The sequence below is a fragment of the Botryllus schlosseri genome, chromosome 10 (genome assembly GCF_051294905.1).
Source record: "Botryllus schlosseri isolate E-star chromosome 10, Bs_hap1, whole genome shotgun sequence".
Lineage (NCBI taxonomy): Eukaryota > Metazoa > Chordata > Ascidiacea > Stolidobranchia > Styelidae > Botryllus > Botryllus schlosseri.
Window position 1 is genome coordinate 13497888 of NC_137245.1, and position 6043 is coordinate 13503930.

General features: G+C 40.8%; 1 non-coding gene across 1 annotated transcript; it reads left to right on the plus strand.

The window, feature by feature from the left end:
• Positions 1–2595: 2595 nt before the first annotated feature.
• On the plus strand, positions 2596–2666 carry Trnag-gcc (transfer RNA glycine (anticodon GCC)). Its single transcript has one exon. It is a non-coding gene; the product is annotated as a tRNA-Gly (tRNA).
• The last annotated feature ends 3377 nt before the right edge of the window (positions 2667–6043 follow it).

Consider the following 6043-nt stretch of genomic DNA (forward strand, 5'->3'; position numbering starts at 1 on the left):
TCAATAGAAAGGAAATTCCGTTTTGAAGCTGTCTTCTAGGTGTCGAGCGATGTCATGAATCTTCTGCACGTCTTGTAGACTAGAATTGATACGGATATGTTTCCTCGATTGCCTATCAAATGGTGTAGAATACACCAACATCGTATCGTCTTAAATATAGTATTGACATGTAACTGCCTGCAGTAATTAGACGTAATAGTTTCAGTGGCACCTTGTTGGCAGAGCAACCAACAATTAATTCGCGAGATAGTCACAACGAACGAACGCGCATAGACTGTCAAATGCTCTATCTGAGATAGGGTAAAATATTATAGACACATCTAAACTTATAACATCTGACTGCTTCATCCATATCAATAACTGTCTGATAATTGCATCATAGACACACGTATGATGTCATTTACTTGTTCAGGATTACATGCGATTATAATGTAGCATATTTTGCAACACATGAACTGAACAGTGAACATAGACGCAGCGCTATATTGTCGGTAGGCCTATTTGCTAATCTCGCAAGATGAATGAGCGAGTTGCGTAAAATAACGCTTGCATTGGAAGAATTCTTTTACATGGCAAAGTAATTCAATCGATCAAACCAGAGTTCGGCCATTGCGACTAGGCTAAACTTAACATGATCGTAGTTTTATAGAGTATATATGACTATGACTATATTGCTTAAACAATTTTGTCTGACCAGGCACATCATCGCCTTATAATGTGTCGCCATCGCATACCATATATACCATTCAAGATGCAGATATTGTTTCCTAAAAAGCCTGTAAGTAGAAATATCATCTTTTAGCGACGTTATGTCAACTGTCACGGTTATTTGCAAGAGTGATGGATTATAATCCATATTGGCGATCACATGACTTGGAACAGTAACAGATCGCAATAATTTCTATATCCATCTGTATCTACGAAGGAACCAGGAAAAGTGTTGCAATTTCGATTTATATGATTTTGCTCCCAATCTCGGAAAGCGCTCTCATGATCTTGCGATGCCCAGGCAAGTGTGTGCGCCGGCAAAATGGTTCAGGCGTTAAGTATAAATTTCGGTGTGCCCTGTTCACGGTTCCGTAATTGGTTAGCGACTAGGGTTGTATTTAAAAACAAATATCAATTTAAAACAAATATGTTTAAAACAAGGCCCTTGTTTAAAACATGTTTTGATTAGGTAATGGCGTCACGAATATTCAAGAGTGACGTCATATAGTGGATTGGCATTGGCAATTGAAAATATCGGGTAAATATATCTCCTTTGACGAAAGAGACTTCCAACTCCAGTCATATACGGACCAAAAATATCTTTAACCATGGCCAGGCCTACATCGCCAAGCAGCATTTTTACGGTCGGCGGTCATCGTCATCAGAACATGCATTCTGTACCAATGATCTATTATACGTACTATAGCTGTTGAACCGACTATTTCGCGGGTTCCAACCATCCCATATCGTATACGTTGGCTATATGAGGTGGTAATCGTCCGTAGGCTCATAGAACATGTTTTTGGAAAGTATTTACACACTTATGGCATAATTATACAGGTTAAAAACACATTTTTATACGGCCTTTGTTTAATATACTGTTTAAAAAACAGCATGTTTTAAACAAAATGTTTTAAACAACCATTTGCTCTAAATCAGGGGTCACCAACGCGGTGACCGCGGGCCCCAGGTAGCCCATGGGGACCATATGAGTAGCCCGCGAGCCTGATCTAAAAATAGATCGGGATATGGATATGACTGATACCTGGCACCTATGTTTGGCTGGTAGAAGATATGATTCTGCATATTGGCAGGGAATGGAAATTTAGCCTTGAGCGTGGCAAGTGAAAATTCCACCACGGAAATGCCAATGCTACAGGAATCACAGGATCCTCTCCAATTTCACTTAACAGAAATCAAAAACGTCCACTTTACAATCTGCCACTTTGTTACAGACCAGAGGGCGACGACAATCCGCCATAAAATCACAATACGGGTATATACACGATATATGTTGCCACATTTCCACAACCCAGTAACTAATCAGTAAGTCAAAGTGTGCTAAATAAAATTATCAGAATGTATTATATGGAAACTCTGATCTCTGCACGCAGTCATTTAATCTTTATCAATATAACTGACGTAAAGATAGTCGGTAGAACCACAGGATATAATCACTACGTAATTTGCGAGCATGTCCGCATTCCTAACTCCTGTCGGCACCACACGCACACCCACGTCCCTTTCTATATGCATATGGACATAGACAGACTGACTGACTGACAGACAGACAGACACAGGTACAATCAGACGGAAAGAAATACATATTTTATAATCAAAATATTCACAATATGTATGAAAAATGCGTACACAATAATTAACGTAGCGATGCGATCCTTCGGTTTCTCATAAAGTCAGTTGCAGTGATGGAGATGGAATGATTTGACGAGGTCAGATTGTTCCCACGACATGCTTTCTGCTCCTTTGATTTACGAAAACATATGCTTATTAGCTGACATAGTTGAGGGGTATAAAGTGGACAAAGAACATTTTTGATTTACACGAAGTAAATGGTCGTAGAGTGGACTCGTGGAGCGGACTCGTGGAGCATTGGTGGTTCAGTGGTAGAATTCTCGCCTGCCACGCGGGAGGCCCGAGTTCGATTCCCGGACAATGCAGTTTTATTCCAGTTCGTCGTCACCAGCGGTGGTTGAAGTATAGTCAAGAACGGTAGAAGTATAGTAGCACCGACGCAAAAATCTACTACTCAAGTAAGAGGAGAAGAAGTTGTTATAAAAGCAACTCCAAATAACTTCAAGTAGGTGTTGGTTTTACTGTCTTGGAATCTACTAAAGTAAGAAAGTGGTTTTGAAAGTTGCCATAACTACGCTGTTAAAAGCTGGAAGCTTAGCTATGTGGAAGGTGCAGAGAGCTGGGTGCTACTACATCCCAAGAGGTTCACAACATAAAAACTCCACTGGAGCTTAGGATGCAAATGATATTTTTGTCATGGAACAGTGGTTCTCGACTACTGTTCACCCCAGCGCCTCGTTACAGAAAGTGTCACGGATTTGGAATAGTGCCCTCCCTAGTATTTTAAGGCCCGTAGTTAAGACGAAGAGCACTACAGACAGATAAGCTATGTATCGGATACCGCAATACATTGGTGTCGCAGCTGTGGAGCATATGACTACTATAGGGTTGCATTTAAAATCATCATCATCGTTGGTTTATTAGCAATGTTTATCAGTTCAAGACACCACAAAAATGCGATAGAATGAAAAGATAGGAAGTAGGGATGGTGTGAACCTCTGAAAGGTTCAGGTTCGTGTGAACGCGAACCTTTTTGAAAGGTTCTGTGTGAACGCGAACGTGAACCTCATGACGTCACGTGACGTCATATTGCTAATTCCAACCCTACATTTCAGTGAAGTGATAGTCACGATACCAACCCACGACTCGTCCCGCATAATGCCAGAATGCTGAAGTACATATTGACGCTTTAAAAGTCGTCAAATGTATCAACTGGGGAAATCACATGATATAATAATCCCTTAAAATAAAGATCTTCCGTTGCTTTGCCAACAATTCCGACGAGGATTTGCAACGGAATATAAGCTTACGCCTTAACGGTGTATAAACCAGACCGGACAATGTATTAGGCGTCTGAGTACTGCTACATCGGAGCATACGAATATCGCAGGCCCCGGCGACGTTGATATTGAGCGGAGTGTAAAACGGGTTTCTATACTCGCTACCGATAATACCCCATTAACAAGTTATACAGCAGTAGCCAACACCGCAATCGAATGGATTTGGGTTTTATGATACAATAAACATAATGAAATCAAGATTGATCCCGTATATTTCGAGCCAACTTTTGTAACAAAGCAAGTAAAATTTCTCAGATTGTCATGGTGCTTGCTCGTATAGTGTTGATTTTTTAATGTTGCCAACTCCATGCATAGAATGGCCCGCAGTTAAAATGCAATAAATTTCAACCAAAGATGTTATAGTGAAGTGAAAATTGTAATATATGAAAAAAGGTTCACAGTGCAGAACCTACCAAGGTTCGTTTGTGAACGTGAACCTCTAAATTTCGGAGGTTCACACCCAGAACGCGAACGTGAACCTCACGTTCACACCATCCCTAATAGGAAGGTGTCGAAGCGACTTGGAGTAGTCTATGGAATCAGACACCTACCTTGGCCTAGGCGATGTAAAAGGAGGCATGCACACTGAAGGAAAAGTAAAAGAAGATAGAATAAAATAAGCAAGAGACAAAAATGGGGTGACATGTCATGGAAGACAAGATCGGTAGGTCAAGCCGTCGTCCGGTAAACAAAAATCAATTTATAACAAACATATCTAGAACAATGGTTTCTCAAAATCACCCACTGAGGGGGGGGGGGGTGAGTGGGTGATGTCGCCCACGTTGGGAACCACTGAGTTCGAAGATGTCTCATGCAATGTTTACTTGTGCCTGAAATTAGGGGCGGGCAACTTCTCCAATTGGCAGGCCGGTTACAGGAAAATGAAGTACTTTGGGGGCCGGATTCCTTGGTCAAAGAAGTAATCGTGTATTTATACAAGGGATAAATCGTATTTAATGTGAATTTTAAATTGAAAGCATAGAGGCCAAAAACAGTATTTAATGAATTTATTAACGTAATATAATTCGATAGCTGTTAAATTCAAAAAGATTTGTGGTCGATCAAAGTTGTCGACAAGTTATTTGAACTCTGGCTGCACATCAGACGTAGAAACCTTCGGTAAAGACTGCACGTGAGCATCAGTTAGATTGGAGCCCAGCTTCATCTATTCAATTTCATGGTCGAAAATGTTTGCTCGCAAATGTATGTATAGACCCGAACATCACAATTAGTGTCATGTCCACTTTTCTCCGACCTCGGGGCACATTATCACGTTAGACCGGAAACTATGTGCGGGTCGCGGGCCGTATGTTGCCCGCCCCTGCCTTAAATAGACTGCTGGAAAGGTTGAGTAGAAACGATTTTTACACATAACATAATTTCGCAAACTTACGCCAAAACTATCTCCATACTTTTCAAAATCCCAATTCCTGAGAGTAAGTAGTTTGACCCACCAAACTGTTGAAATAGAAGTGGACGTTGTCCAAAACATAACCGCTTGTGCAAGTGGTGCAAGTAGGCAAATTATACTTGAGTATAGGCTACTTCGAAAAGTTCTTCGTTACAGCCGGAGCAACAATATATGGTATGGCTATATAAGACGGCGTACGGTTAGAGCAGTGATTCTCAAACTTGGGTCGGTGGTCCTTTGGACGATTTTTTAGGACTGCGAGGTACGTTTGAAAAAATTACAACAATCCATAAAAAAATCTTTAGATCATAGAAATTTCAGGCAAGTTATTTTTAAACCAAAATCGATAGTTCTGGCCTGCCATTATATCGATATAATCAACACAAAGTAGAGTATTTTGATTCAGAATTATCAAATTTTGATTTGATTCCCGCCTCGCGTGGTTTAGTGTCACTATGCATTTCTTGATGTTATAGTGCGTATACCAACTCTAGAACAAAATATGAATAATTTTACAGAAATAAGTCTACCTGTATTTGTAGTTATGAGAGCATCACTTGAGGCCGTTGAACTATTTTGTCTTGGGGTGCGGAACCTGCGGCAGTGCGGGTGCGTCATCGGCCTTTCGGCGCTGAGTATTTTGGCGCCAGGATACATCAAGACATAAGGTTAAACCAACATGCCACTTCACGAGAAGTGCGCTGCCCAAAGATCACTGGCGATAAAGCCGTGCCCCGAAGTTATCACCGCCGGAACCTTCCGATATTTATATGTTCAAGCACGGAATAGTCCTAATGTAACCCTGCGCGGTACAAATGCTACCCGCGGATGAAAATAATGTTCCCCGTGTTGAAATCCGATTGAAAAGGGATTTTTCCTCTACTTAGTCTGATACGTGTAAGCGATTCCAATACATTTTGAGTAGTCACAATATTTAACTGAGTTCGCGAAATAACAACATGATTCAACAAAGCAATTATTAATATTGACA